Here is a 15,764-nt window from a genome sequence, read left to right on the forward strand (position 1 = left end):
TAAATACACAATAACACGTACCAAAATGAAGAGTTTAAAATAAACCTGTTGAAATTTTTAAATATCTGTCATGAATTTTCATGATTTTTGTTGCACTATTTGCATGCCAAATAGGTTTCCTACGGGTTCGGATCTCAATGTTTTGCTAGCTTGCAAACTTCCACTGAGTGGAACACAGTTGAGCATCCTGTGATCTTACCCGACCCTAAAACAAGCCTTGTTAACCAACTGAGCTCTCGCGGCTTTTGAAGCCACTCTGTGACCTTGAACTCTATGGCCTTGAAGTCTATGACCTTGAACTCTAACCAGTATTCTTTCCTGAGGTCTGTCACCTCCTATGCAGTCACAGCAGAACACCCTCAAGCGGTGAGTGTACTCTGGTGATTTTATATCATCCTCGTCAGGTTGTGCTTCATGTGAGGTGGGCGGGTTTAACCCTTTGTTTCCTTCCAGGGCCCTGCGGACACGTACAGTGCGTTATAATAAACTATCTGGAGTGCTGTGCGCACTCTCCCGGGCTCCACGGTGACGGGCCGCTTCCCACACCCCTGCTTCTGTCACGGCCCTGCAGCTTTAAATGTGCTGTGCCTGCTCCCAGGAGGAGTCACAGCTCAAGTCCTGGAAAGCCCCCCTCCCATCTTCAACATCGTCCACTCCCACCCTCCGCACTCTGCATCCAGACAAAGTTCAGCCAGAGGAGATAGCTGCAGCTGGGGACGGTGGAGCAGGGGAGGATGCCCCATGGGACAGGCTCAGCACCGCGGATCTGGCGCAAGAAGGGGGGTCGCTTCCCTTCAGACCAGGTAAGAAGCACAGACGGGGCAGAGTCAATGTCGAGCGAGACCAGGGTCGCACAGAGCCCGCAGGGGTCTGGGAATCCCACACTGTCCTGTGTCTCTGAAAGGCACGTCGTGCCTGGCATGCGTCTGACTCTGCCCCTGCCCTGCCTTACTTCCCCAGATGTGCCTAGAAGCCACCTGTTAGTATGTTGTAGGTGATGTGTATGTCGCCTACTTAACCATGAGGCCGCTTCATAGCGCTTACACACAGTGAGGCTACGACAGTGAGTTGAATTGTTGTGATGGGCTGTGTTGTTTCCGTCTCATAAAGAGCATATCTTATCCAGGATATTCGATTTCCTTCGGTGTGGGCGTACAAACACTGCCGCAACGTATTTTGTTTTCTTTAGCCGTGGCATTCCCAAAGCCCCCTCTTCCGGTTTATTTACTGGGACGACACATACAGTGCTCTCGTCTTGGCTGGCTTTAGTTTCAGTGTCCAGCTTGATTGTGTTTTGGCCTGTGCGGCGCTGTGTTTCTGACGCCGTGGAGGCACGCATAGCCATTTGGTGGAATGAAAACAAAGGACAAACCAGTCTACTTTGGGTGGGGTTACCAGACGGACTTCAGAGAACACCCCGGTTCAGTGGGACCTTAATGTCCAAAAAAAGACACGCGTCAGCTCCCAAATGGGGCTTTTTGTTAACATGAAGGGCCAGACAAATAGGCTTTTGCGAGATCTATGTAGGGCCAACGTGCTCCCAGAGTTCAGAAACATGCCCGGATGTGGACAGGCCAGCTGAGCAACTTCCTTTTAAAAGGTCTGTTTCAATTTCCAAGCTTCTTTCAATGAAGCCAAATATTTATTTCATGTTGTAAGTTTAAGTTATAAAAACTCTGTTATGGAAGTATTCCGCCTGCAGGTAGTACTGTTATGCAGAATACTTTAATTCAAGGCGTGCCTCTTGGCTGGGGGCTTATCCACTGCTTTTGGCTGGAGATTTACCCACAGATTGTGGCTGGAAGCTTGCTCTTGACTAGAATCCTGCCCATGGCTCCCCCCTTTCATCCGAGGCTTGGTCAAAGGTATAGGCCAGAAGATTGTCCAAGGCTCACCCCTTTCATCTGAGTCTTGGTCAGAAGTGTAGGCCACAAGCATGTCTATGGCCCTTGGCTGAAACCTTGTCCACTGCTCTGGACTGGAGGTTTACCCACGAAGGCTGGAAGCTTGCTCTTGACTCTTGGCTAGAATCCTGCCCATGGCTCACCCCTTTCATCTGAGTCTTGGTCAGAAGTGTAGGCCACAAGCATATCCATGGCCCTTGGCTGGGGGTATGTTCTCGCACTTGGCACTATACCAGAGTTCGGCCCATGGTACTTGGCTGCTGTAGGCATCTGACTTGTCCGTGGCTCTCTGCCAGGCTATGCGACTGTCTGACACTACTGGCTCGAAGCCAGATGCTTGTTCACAGTACTGGCCAGGTTTGTACCTCACTCTTGAATGCAGACTTACCCTAACATCTTGGCAAATGCTAGCTCGACCATGACCCTAGACTAGAGGTTTGGCCCCTTGGATTTTCGTGTCCCTTTACAAAGATCTGCCTTCGCCTAAGGTTTTCCACTCAGTCTTGGCTGAATCCTTGTCCACATTTCACAGCTGGAAGCGTGTCCACTGCACTTGCCTGGAAGCTTGCCCACTACTGCTGGATGTAAACTTGCCCATAGATCTTGGCTGCAGGCTCATAGCCAGCGCTTCATCTAAACCTTTTGGTCAGACTTGCGATCATGTTCCTTAGCTGAAGGTTTGTCCAAGGCTCCGAGTGGGGGCACCTTGACCTAAGGCTCGGCTAGTTCTGGTTAAAGGCTGATTCAGTACGTTCGAACAGAGGTTCACCCTTGCCCATAACTGGAGATTTGCAATGGCCGGTGCCCAGAGGCTTGCCCAGGGATCAGGCTGAATGCTTGTCCACGTCGCTCGCCTGGAGACCTGTCCTATGCTCTTAAACAGAGGTATATCTATATATCTGGGATGGACACGTGTTCAAGCTCATGGCCTGATGTTCATACAAGGTTGTTGAGTTGCGATTTGACGTTGCCTTTTGGATTTGGATATAGACCATAGTTTGAGGCTTGTCATGCCTCTTGACAAGAGGTGTGTCCATGTTTATGTTGGACCCAGGGTTCAGGTCCCAAGCTCTGCTAGGTCTCTCGGCTTTGACCACAGCCCATGGAATGAGGCCGGTGCACCCCTCTTGGCTGGATGCCCGGCTCTGTGTCTTGGTTGGAGGTCCCTGATTTACACCCACGGATCATGGGGTTTGCCCATGACTGTCGGCTCTGGGTTTGGCCACGGTTCTGGAATACGGGGCCCTTGTACACCTGCTGTCTGGAGGCTTGTGTGCTGAGGTATGCTTGTGAGAGCCTGTCAATCAGAGAGGAATGTCCAGGCTGTCCTTATCGGAAGCGCACAAATGGGCGGGGCCAGATTTGCGTTTCCGCTTTTCGGACACCTCAGGGCCGCGGTTCCCTCACCTTTAACTCCTTCACCTGCGGCTCCCGTGAGAGGAGTCCCTGTTCCAGCCCATTTCTAAGGGCAGCGACCAGTTTCCTGAAATCACTGCTCCTGTACTAGAGTTTCCTAATTTTAGAAACGATTGAAAACCATATCTGTTGGAGGCGGTCAAAGATGGGTGGTGTCGGGACAGCAGAGGACGCTTTCGGCCCGGTGCTCACGACACTGCACCGGAGCGGAGCTCACACAAGGACCGAAGGCCCAGAGGCAAAGACTTAAAGAGCTCTCCCTTTTACGTAGAGGCCAGGCGGGCACTGCTGGCGGCAGAGACCGAGAAGGTATTCTTGTTTTTAGAAGTGCTCCGTCAGGTACAGAGTTGGGCGAGCCACTGAAAACTCCAGCCAGACAGACTCGAGCTTGAATCCTGGCTCGGACTCAGCTCGAGCTCCTCTTCAGCCTCGAGCCTATAACGTGCCGAGGTTCCCTGTGACTTCAGTCAGAGAAACTGGGGAAGCTGGCTCGAGTATCGACGTCGGATCTGTGATTGTGGGCAAAGCACCTAATCACCTTAAATATTCATGCACTAAAAGGTAAAAACGAAGCTTTAACACAATGAAAGAAAAATACCCATATACTGGCTAATTTGTACAAAACGGATCCAGAAAACCTTGATAAGTCTCAGCTTCCCCGCTTAAATTATGTGATCTTAAGATAATATTTTATTTCACTCAAACTTTTTTACATTATCCCATATGAAAGTACTTTCAAATATGTGCAGACTACCAGTGGTAGAAAACAATCACTTTTAATAAGTACTTGTCAGTGCAGCGCTATAATGTGCCCTATTAATATCAAAGCTTCTGCATGTTTACACTGTTTTGAATTTTGTAGAGACTATCATATTTTACGTGATGTGTTTTGAATGATTTACATAGCAAATATTTTCAGGCTCTCCCTGTTGATTTGTTGGCTCACGTAGCTCTAGTCAGGTACCAGCTACATGTTTTTGGTTTGGGTTGATGTTCTGGGCTCCCAGATGTTTGGAACAAATCTCAGTGCAGGATTTCCACTTTCCCTTGGGATGACTTCCATGCACTGCTTTTTGGAAATTCCCTGCATTACTTCATCTTCCTGGTTGGATTTAATTTTTGAGAGCGAAAGAAAAACTGCTGTACTGTACTTTCCCACCGTGTTAGATGTACATCGGGGCGAGCTGTGTGCTGAATAGATTGAAAGAGTGAAAGCAGTGCTGTAACTGGGCAGGCACAGAGTGCCTGCACTTTCATTTGAAAGGCGGAGTACCTGCACTTCTCAGCAGCAGTACAGAATTGTTAATAGGAGAGTGCTGCCACTTCTCTTTAGCGAGCAGGAACTCTGCTGTAGTGAGTACCTGCACTTCTAGATTTCGAGTTCAAGCACTGGCGAGAAGGCAAGAGGAAAACTGTGCATGTTGTAAAGATGCACAGACGCAGTGGTAAATTGAATATAAGGTTTATTAACCGGAGCGCCGGGGCTGGCTACCTCTGGCAGTGAGCGCCAGAGAAAACTGAGTGTCCCGCCTACCACATCCTGTGACGTGGTTCCTGTTCCGCTCACGGAACACTAGAGCGCTGCCACATCTCCCCCCTTTATGCACAATAAACAAATTTTTAAAAGTCTTACTTCCAGTCCATTTCATAATCCTTGAATCTCTCCGGTACCTTGATTCTCCGCCCTGCTCGAGTTTCCACTCTCTCAATCTTTCTCTCTCCTCCTGTAGTCTCTTGTCCCCTTCTCTCTCTCGCACCTTCTGCTTCCCCATCCTTGGCCTTCTTCTCACACTCTTCTATGCCTCTGTTCTTCCCTTCCGTCTCTCTACTCACTCTTTCTTCCTCGGCTGTTGTTAGTCCTTCCGTTCCGTTCACATATTCCTCTTGCCTTTCTCCACTTACACTTTCTCCATCCTCTGCGACATTCTCCGTTCCTTCTTCCGCCTCGTCTTCCCATTTCAGTATCTTGCTGCATTTGGCCATTCTGTCCATGGACCAAATCTTTCCATCGCTCAGGAGAGCTGATCTGGCATAAGGCTCCACCACCTTGAGGGGAATGGCCGTACCCATTTCTCGCTTGAGTGAGTCGAACTCTTCTTGCTCCTCTTTACCCCACTGAAACCTGTTCTTTTCCTTGAGCAGTTGTCGTATGTAGTGTGTCTTTGTTGCGAAATGAGGGATGAATTTGCTGTAATACTCGGCCATCCCTAGGAATGACCGAACATCTTCCTTCCTTTCCGGTGTGGGTGCTTCCATGATGGCTCTCATGTTTGTTTTCTTCGGAGTTATGCCTTGTCCACTCACCTCATGGCCGAGGTATGTGACCGACTGCACTCCCAAATTGCATTTCGTCCACTCGGCAGTCAATCCACTGTCTTGCAGTTTCTGCAGCACCTTGTGAAGTTTCACGTTATGATCCTGCCTCGACTTCCCCATTACCAGTATGTCATCCTGGAAGAAGAGGACATCCTTAAGGTCTTTTAGGAGTTTATGCATGATTTTCTGGAACACGGCCGCGGCAGAAGCTAAGCCGAAGGGCATCCTCACGAACTCATAGCACCCGAAGGGTGTGATACACGACGTGAGGTGGGTGCACGACGGATGAAGCTTAACTTGATGATAGGCCGACGAGAGGTCCACTGTGGAAAACCATGTGACGTCCTTTGTTTTCGCCAGCATTTCACTGATGCGCGGCAAGGGGAATCTGTCTACGACAATGTTTTTGTTTAACTCTCTTAGGTCCACGCAGAGACGTACCTTGCCGTTGGGCTTTTGGGCTACAACCAGGGGAGACAGCCACTCCGCGCTCTCTATCGCCCTGATGACTCCCTCCTTTTCCAACCTGTCCAGCTCTATTTGTACTGCCTCTCTGCTGCGGAACGGAATGTTCCTCACTCTGTGCACTACTGGTACCGCCCCTTCCTTCAGTTTGATGAGGTGCGTGTACTTGCCCAGCTCGCCAATTTGCCCGTTGAAGACTTTGGGATATGTTTTCCTCCACAACTGCACGTCTTCCCTGACCGCCATGTCCATGAGTAGGATTTTCTCTATGCCACCAGGGTTGAGCTGGATCCCCAATGCTCCTTGATCTTTCCAACTCAGAACAGACGGCCCTCTCTCCGCTACGTACAGCTTGCACTGCGCATGACGACCTCTGAATTCAAATAAGAGCGGGCAGTAGCCCAACATGGGGATCTTCTGTCCAGTGTACGTTACTGGTCTCACATCCATGGGTAGGAGTGTTTCTTTGATCCTCGCTGCAAAGTTGTCTTCCCATACCTGCCTCTGGACGATTGAGATGGGCGCTCCGCTGTCCGCGATCATCTCCAAGGGTATGCCCCCTATGTGCATGTCGAGACGAGGCCTGTCTGTGTTGGAACCGTCCATCTCTAGAACTTGGACATCAATGTACAGGAATTCTTCCTCTTCACCTTTGTCGTCCTGATCACTGGAATCTTCTCTCTGATCATGGTCTACCAAGCGCACTACGGCATTCTTCGGTTTTCTGCGACACACTTTCTCGTAGTGTCCAAAGATGTTGCAGTAGGAACACCTGGCCTTGAAGGCGGGGCACACCTTGTCGTTTCCCATGTGGCTACTGCTACCACACCTGTAACACTGGTTTCTTTCCTTTCTGTGTGTCTTGCTGTCTGTCTGTGATTTAGTGGAGAAGTCAGCTCTGTTTCCTCCCTGGGTCTTCCGCGTCTCATTTTGCTTCCAACGGTCGTTTCTGTTTGGCGCCATTACTCTACACACTGCTTGCGATTCCTGGGCGTCCCTCTTCGCCGCCTGGGCACACCTTTTCGATAGCTCGGCTTTTTTGACCATCGCCCAGATCTCCTTGAGTGGAGCGTCGCCATTCACCCACAATTTCTCTTGTATGTGGGTACTGGAGGTATGCATAATAATTTGATCCCTGATGAATTCATCATGCAGTCCCCCAAATTTGCACGTGACTGCTAATTTCCTCAGTGCTACGACGTATTCGTCCACAGACTCTCCGCTCTTCTGTTTCCTCTGAAAGAAGTTAAATCTGTCGATGGCGACACACACTACAGGCCTGTAATGTGCGTCCAAGTCTTCAATGGCGTGATCAAACACCTCCGTGTCCGCTGCGGCTCTTTCTCCTTTCACAATGGTGTCATAGATCCTGAGCCCTTCTGGACCTAAGTTATGGAGAAGGATCTTCTTTTTCCTCAGACTCGTGAACGCGGTCTCGCCTTCCTCTTCTAGCGCTTCCAGATAGTTAAGGAAGTACCTCTTCCAGTCTTCCCATTTTCTTTCCGGTTCTCCGCTTTTCGTGAGGAATGGGACGAGTTGGGTGAGAGACGTGCTCTGACTCGCCATGGTTGGAGCTTTCCTCTTGGTCTTAGGTGTGACAACAGTTTTCCTGGATGGACTCCCTGGGGCGCTTTGATCTCCTCCCTCGTCCTCTCTGTTCTCACCCTCACTGTCCTCTCCTGGTCCACCCTCTGTGGTGAGAGATTCCGCCTCTGAGCTGCTTCCTGCCTTCGCAGTCGATGTGCCTGCAGTCTCCGCCAGCGTGCACCCCTATTCTCTGTTGCTGGGGCGCCTGTGAGGGCTTACCGTGATGTAATAGGGCTGGTTGCCTTGTTAGTTTCCCTCAGGTGTCTTCCTCTGTCTTGCTGTGCTCTCCTTCACCTGGGGCGTCATTTACACGTGCTGTGGCCTTTACTGGGCTTAAGGACAGCTGTGGGGCCCCCTCCTGGCTCGTGGCTGTCCTAGCGCCGATTTTCGCGCTTTTTCCCGCCTTGCCGGCTCCTCTGCCGCGCTCCGTTCTGCTTCTCACGCGTAATGCGTGCAATTACTGGGGTCGCGTGCTTATCCCGACTCGTCGCCACTGTAAAGATGCACAGACGCAGTGGTAAATTGAATATAAGGTTTATTAACCGGAGCGCCGGGGCTGGCTACCTCTGGCAGTGAGCGCCAGAGAAAACTGAGTGTCCCGCCTACCACATCCTGTGACGTGGTTCCTGTTCCGCTCACGGAACACTAGAGCGCTGCCACACATGTGTGGTACGTAACTGACAGCAGGAAGTGCCGTCTAATGTCTTAATAGACTTGATGTACAGGTTATTTTGTGTGGTATGTGTTGGTGAGCAGTGTTATTTTTACCATGTTGAAACTACCTATATGAATGTATGTAGCATTTGTATAGCGCTTACAAAACAAAAGTTAGTGGAGCGCTATACAAAATCAAAGGCAAAACTAATGTTGACTAGTGATTGGAAGCACAGTTAGGTTTGAGAGCGGATGTGGACTATTACCTAATGTGTAGTGTTCTTTCCAGAGGTATGTCTTCAGCTTTTCCTGAATTGGAGCAAGGTTATCCGTACAGTATTGTTTGTATGGACAGAGTTCTGACTTTAGAGGAGGTTGTGTTATTGTTAAAAGCTCCTGAGACCCAACAGCAGCTATTTAAAATACATCTGGGCTGGTGTGTGTGTGTTTTTTAAATGTGTTTAGCTATACAGGTGTGTGGATAAACCCAAGGAAAGAGATGGGGGATCATTAAGAATTTGGTGGCGTGGGGGCACCAGTACGGCAGAGGCCTCGCCTCCACCTGCCCAGCAGAGGAATACCTGTCCAATTTAGAGATCCCTACCATCTTTTCAGAAATTGTTTAGTCTACAGCGGATGTGCAGGTGCGGTGCATGCACTTTCAGCAATACGAATTGCTGGGCGGCCTGTTATTGCGGTCTCCTCTCATTTACTCAGCAAAATGTCAATCTCTCTGATGAACTGGGAGTTTTCTCCCAGGGTGTGGTGGTCATTTTCATCTTTTCCTGCCTGGTGGTCGCAAACAGAGGAAATATGGGTTTGACAGTCCACCCTTTAGAAGGCGGGACCCCAGATGCAGTAGGGTTGGCAGCCACGTGGCAGAGGCTTACCACCAGATTGGCAAATGGCAGATGCACCAATGGAGGTCAATTAACTTTCAATGGAGTGTGGAAGCTTAGAGTTTAAGGTCGCAGACCCACCTATTTACAGCAAGTGTCTTGCTCCGCCAAACTCTAAATGACCTCCCTGCTCTTAACAATCAAAGGAACACATAGGACCATATTTATGACCCTATTGGCATCGCTCTTCCACCATACAAAGTGCTGCAAGAGTGACGTAAACCCTAAGACAGATTTTCGAAGCCACTTGGCGTGGCCTTGAGTGGCTCCTAAAATATGGAGTAACGCAACTCAGCGCGAATCGCTACATTGCGTTATTCAGCATTAGGAAGGCATTCCAAGGGCATTGCATGGGTGTTCCCATACAATTCCAATGATTTTTGGCGCATTCCCAGATTTACAAGACCTTGTAAACCTGGGAATGTGCCAAAAAGATATGTTTCCTCTGGTGAGACTTTAGACGTAAAAATATCTTTATTTCTTCTCATTTTTTCCTTCTTCTAAGGATGCTGAAATTTGCAGGAACACGTTGAAAGACAAAAGCACCTCTCAGAATTGTGTTTGTGCAGGAAGATGATCCTTCCTGCACAAAAACAATCCTGCATGCAACACAGGAACCTTGAATCATGGTGCAAGGGTTCCGCCGTTGGCGTTAGGCTGCCAAAACAGTGCAAGGGCAAAGGACACGAAAGTGCAGTGTCTGATAAATATGGTACCTTCTTGCCCTTTCCTTGTGACGCAGAGCAGCACAGCAAGGTCACTAGCTGCACTGACCTGCGCCACAAAACTTATAAATATGCCCCATGGTAAGCAGTATGATAGACAGGGTGGCAAACTCTTGCAGTAGCTCCCACTGCCAGGTCAGGAGTTTAAGACACGCCCAGGTTTAGGGCTACGGACCAGATGCTCCATGGCTGGTCAGATCCATGGGAGTAACTACCGAGCAATAGCCAAAGGGGCAAGAATTCCTAGGTCGTGGAAGGGTGCGGAGATTCTTCCAATCCACAAAAAAGGCAATAGGTCTAATCCGGGCAACTATCGCCCGATTAGTCTTATCGACTCCCTCCAAAAAATCATTGCACGCATGGTTTTGAGTAGAGTTCAAGGCTGGATTGAACTAGAGGATATTCTATCTCCCATGCAAGCGGGCTTCAGATCCGGAACGAGCACCATCGATCAGGTGTTCAGATTTTGTCTGATCTACTGGAAGGTGGTTTTGCTCAGCGGCGGTACCATCTTTGCCGCTTTTATTGATCTGAAGTCCGCTTTCGATCTCGTGCCGAGGGTAAAACTGTGGTGCGTCTTGAGGGACTTGGGTCTACCAAGGGAACTCCTTGATCTGATAGTTAAAATGCATGAGGATAACTACGCTAGGGTGAGGTGGGGAGGCCAGGGACAAGTATCAAAATCTTTCCCCGTGACCCGTGGCGTTCGACAGGGTTGTGTCCTGGCCCCAACACTCTTCCTGCTATTCATCGATCAAGTAGTCAAATTTTTCGCAGACACTCCCACTGACGCCCCCTTGTTGGCAGGGACGAGGTTTCCAATGCTTATCTTTGCTGATGACACTCTGCTCCTCTCAAAAACACGCAGCGGTCTGCAGCGGGCGCTGGATCGCTTTGAGGAGTTTTGTGCCATCAATGATCTTAGGGTAAACGTTGGTAAAACCAAGTTCATGGTTCTTAGCAGGAGGCATCTTGTCCGTAGCTCCGTAAGTATGAGTGGAGTCGACTTGGAGCAAGTCGAAACCATGACGTACTTGGGGGTCACCTTGGACCGTCGCCTGGGTTGGAAAGATCAGGTTGGTGCCCAACAGCTTAAACTTGCCCGACTCACTGGTTGCCTTCTGAGTGAGCAAAGGAGATCAATTACTAAACGGGTTTCCCCAGCGCTAAAAATTTATGACACTAAGATCAACACCGCAATCTTGTATGGTGCTGATCTCTGGGGTTATACTGATCTCTCCAGCCTATTCAGAACCCAGTGCAAGTTTTTGAGGGGCTTGATCGGGTTACCCCAATCATCACCTTCTATACCTCTATGTTTGGACATGGGATGCAACCCTATCAATAAGATGGCTAGATTTAGACTGGTGGCCTTCTGGAGGCGTCTATGGACATCCCCTGACCTTACCCTTTTTGCCAGGGAATTGGCCGAAGTTAGGTCAATTGGGGGATCTGAGAGCATCCCCTGGTTAAAAAGTGTAAAATCCATCCTGATTGAAATGGGACTTGAACATCTGTGGATCTCTCCAAGCACCAACGTCTTCCCATCCAAACAGGATTTCAAGGCATTGTATTGGGCCTCAGTCCGTTCATTGTTAATAACGGCCACCAGTTCTGTTGGTCTCACGGGGAGGTTCCTGACCATCAAGTTGGATCCCTCCCATGAGACCTACTGGGATATCATTAACAAACGACAGGACAAGAAACTTTACCACCAGTTTCGGGTAGGATCACTGCCTCTGAATTCCTTTATAAAAAAATGGGCTAAAGGAGCATCTGAATTTTGTAGTTGTTGTACAAGTTATAAAGAAACTGAGGGTCATTTCCTGTTTGCCTGCCCGATTTATTCTGCACCCCGTTCAAAATGGCTAAAACCCTTGTTCCAGCACCTCCCTTTTAGAAGGTCCTGGGAGGCTATTCAGGTTTTAAAAACCAATACCTCAGAGTTGATTGTGGTGAGTACAGCCAAATTTCTAGGGTGGGCCTGGGCCATTAGGACAAGAAGCAGATAACTTGTTAGGGCCTTTTAATTTCCTCACAAAGGCCTCCCCACACCACTCTTAAACCAAAATTTGGGTAAAATTGTATGTAGCATGAGGTACGTTTCTTGTATCGTTTGTCTGTCTCACAAATTTTAATACGTTCTGGTCAGGTTTGTCTTGTATTTCTGTATGTTTAATAACTTTTTAAAGATAATGTGTTGTTGTTTTTAAGGAATAATGTAAGTATAATGAAATGTGTTGAAATATTGTCTTTTATGATTTTGATATCGAAATAAAGACTTTAAAACCTGAACCTGAACTACCGAGCACAAACCCAACGTTACCATTTGGCACCACTTGGGACTGTTGATTGCACTCTCTGCTGGGTGACCAAGCCCATGCATGGATGTGCAATGAGGTGGCTTGCTAAATACCGAGGAGGCAACAAGGAAACCTGGAGACCATGGGCCAGATGTAGGTAACCAAATACCTGTCGGTAAAGGCCGAAAATACCGAAATTCGGCCTTTACCGACCTGTATTTGGCTTGTGAGATGTAGGGGACACAAAAACATCTGAATCGGTAAATTTACCGAATCGGTAAATTTACTGATTCGGTACAGTTTCCGAATCAGTAAAATTCCGAATCGGTAAAGTTACCGATTCTGTAAAGTTTCCGAATCGGTAAATTTACAGATTCGGAAAATACCGATTCAGTAAATACCGATTGTCCGATTCCGAATTTTACCGAATCAGTATTTTTTACAGATTTTTTATCTACATCCCATTTACCGATTCTAAAATACCGATTCTGTAAAATTCGGTATTTTAGAATCGGTAAATTAGGATTACCTACATCTGGCCCCATGTGCCGTTTGTGCATAGACAAGAGAGCCAGACACAGTGAATGGGCTTTTTGTGTCAAAGTATTGGAGGTGGCTCCTATTGTCCGCCTTCGGGTTCTAATCTCTACCACTCTTAACTTGTAGTAATAGGTCTCATGGAAGTGGATTTTGGGCTCTCGTCTTTTAGCGCCATGATGCCTTTGGTTATGCGAGCACTCCATAAATAAATAGTTTACAATAGAATGACAATAGGTTGTATGGTCACTCGCTGGCCTATTATGCTCGACGGGCCACCAAGAATGAGAGGGATGACTTCTCTCTAGTTGTTGTAATATGCCATCTACCACTGCATAGAGAATGGTATACTGGATGATGAGACAATATCTTCTACTGGTTGTAATATAGAACACATTTCCTCGCTGTTCTCTCTACCCAGCTCCTGCCAGCCTGACTGGCACAAGCAGCACACACAAAGTAGTTCACTTCAGTGCCAGAGACTACTCTGGAAATGTGTGATATTTTGAGACCCAAACAGAAATATTTTGGCTTTTAGCCTATTCTCTTTTTAGGTTGACGAGGGCTTGGTTGCTTCCCCAGCCAGCAATAAAGTATAGCAAAAACCATGACAAAACAAAACAAGCACTAACAAAGCCAGAAGGCTTGCAGCCAATGCGTTATAACTCTGTCAACGTTAATGTTTTTTTGGCGTGGAGAAATTAAGTTAGAGGAAAATATACATTTAAACATTGCACTCCCTAGGCTGGATTCGAACCCTGGTCCTCATAGTCGTGTTTTGGAATCAAAAGTAAATGCTTGTTTTTAATGTGACATACACAGGCGTTACATAACCTGGGTAGGTAGCTCAAGATAAATCTTGTTAACAAGGCCAAAAAGATTTATCATGAGCTACCTACCCCGGTCTCGTCAGCTGAGGTGGCAATTCCGGGGGCCCTGTGACCCATCAGGGGAAACATTCTATCTTTTCTCCCTCCATTGACATATACGGAGTTCGAGGCCTTCTGCTCAAAGATAAAATCGGGCTCGCCAGCTGACCCTCTGACACCGGCCCATTTTCGTCAGTTCCATTCTTTGCTCTCCCTGCTGAGCATTGACCTTGTCAATCTTTCTTTGGAGACTGCTGCTGTTCCTGAGGCGTGGAAACACGCAAAAGTCATCCCGCTGCTTAAAACCCTCTTTGGATCCTAAGGAGCTAGGCAACTATCGCCCTACATCCCTACTGCCTTTTTTGGCGAAGTTGACTGAATCCCATGTGAACTCCATCCTTACTAAGTTTGTTGAGCAGAACGCCATCTTGGATCCATCAAAGCATGGCTTCCGTGCTCGCCACAGCACTGAGTCTGCTTTGTTGGTAGTCACGGAAGCCATTCGGGCACAGCTGGATGTCGGTGACTCAGCAGCCTCGGTCCTTTTGGATTTCAGCGCCGCTTTCGATACCGTCTCCCATGCGATACTCCTTAGGCGCCTTCAGGATATCAGCATTAGGGATTTGGTTTTGGTCATTTTTGGAGGGGAGGTCTTTCCAAGTTTTGGTACCTCCTTTTCATTCTCAGGAGTTTGCTTTGCAACAGGGGGTACCGCAGGGCTCAGTGCTGAGGCCCTTATTGTTTAATATCTATGTCCAGCCCTTGGCGGCGCTAGCCAAAGACAGGGGTCTGTCATTGGTGTCGTATGCTGACGACACCCAACTGGTGATCCCTTTCTCCAAAAAATGCTGCACTAACCTGGACAAGTTTAAAGAAGATCTTTCAGCGATTGCGGACTGGATGGCGCTTAACTGCTTGCAGCTGAACGCTAATAAGTCCGAGATCCTATTGTTCGGGAAGGACCAGGGTCTGTGGTCCGAGCATTGCTGGCCTGACTGCCTTCAACCTGCCCCCATGCCCAAGGCGACAGTCAAAAACTTGGGCGTGTGGTTTGATAGTGGCTTGACATTTGATTCCCAATCAAAGGTAGTTGCCGGTGCGTGTTTGGGCTCCTGCGAGGCTTAAAGCCGTTGCTGGGTTTCTTTCCTCCAAAGGTACGCCAAACCATCATCCAGGCTGTTATCTTATCCAGACTGTATTATGGCAATTGCCTATCTTTGGGAGCCAATAAGGCCCAGTGTCAAGCGTTTACAGAGAGTACAGAATGCAGCAACTCGCATCCTGGTGGCTCTCCCGAAAGCCCGCTCAGTGTCACATGTGCTCCGCAAACTCCATTGCTGCCAGTTGAGAAGCGTATTCAATTCAAGTCGCTGTGTGTGTGTCGCACAGGATTTTGATGTCACAAGCGCCTCCTGGGTTGGATAATTTGCTGGGGTTCTATGTGCCATTTAAGATCTGCGGATTCTGCGCTGGTATGCACTCCTCGTGTTCTGAAAGCCAGAACGGGTTGCCGTCCTTTTCGCAGCTTGGATGCGCGGCTCTGGAATTCGCTCCCGGTGTCCATCCGCGTCATCCAGGACCATCTTGCCTTTCGAAAAGCAATAAAGACCTGGCTTTTCCCTGTGTAATCGTTAGCCTATCTGGTTCTTGATTTAGAGTCTGTGGTTGCGCTGGGAAGCCTTGTCGCTGGGGCAGCTACGCGCATTACAAATCCGACAAATAAATAAATAAATAAGTTATGATTGAGCTGTGGTGCTATGTTGAAAAATAGTAGTTAAATTAATTTACTAATTAATTTGCTTGATGGTTAGCAGTAATTAATTAGCCACTACTCTTGTTGCCCAATGAGACACTCAAGTATCTCCAAGAAAGAACGATTTTTACTTTTTTCCATTATATTCGCACATCTCTTAAGGGTTAGAGTGCTAGGTCTGTCTCTGTTTTTGCTTGTCATTCTTCCTGGGACAGCTCTAGAACCAGAACCAGATGTCTGATCCGAGCCAGGCTTGAAATGTGCTTGGCTCGCCTACCTCTGAGTAACAATCGGGTACTTTGGGAGTACGTCTAGCTATCCTCTGAAACACTCCAT

The 15,764-nt window shown here is 48.3% G+C and overlaps 1 protein-coding gene across 2 annotated transcripts in view; it reads left to right on the plus strand.

Moving 5' to 3' along the window:
- Positions 1 to 581: 581 nt before the first annotated feature.
- GJD3 (gap junction protein delta 3) overlaps positions 582 to 15,764 on the plus strand; it is a 104,870-nt gene continuing 89,687 nt past the window's right edge. Inside the window, exon 1 of one of the 2 annotated variants that reach the window (XM_078645517.1) lies at positions 582 to 803. The gene's annotated coding sequence lies outside the window, so the exon portion shown is untranslated. Of the gene's footprint in view, positions 804 to 3,404; positions 3,882 to 15,764 lie in introns of those variants that run through there. The other variant, XM_078645518.1, reaches the window with a different exon arrangement.

The sequence above is a fragment of the Lissotriton helveticus genome, chromosome 5_1 (assembly GCF_964261635.1).
Source record: "Lissotriton helveticus chromosome 5_1, aLisHel1.1, whole genome shotgun sequence".
Lineage (NCBI taxonomy): Eukaryota > Metazoa > Chordata > Amphibia > Caudata > Salamandridae > Lissotriton > Lissotriton helveticus.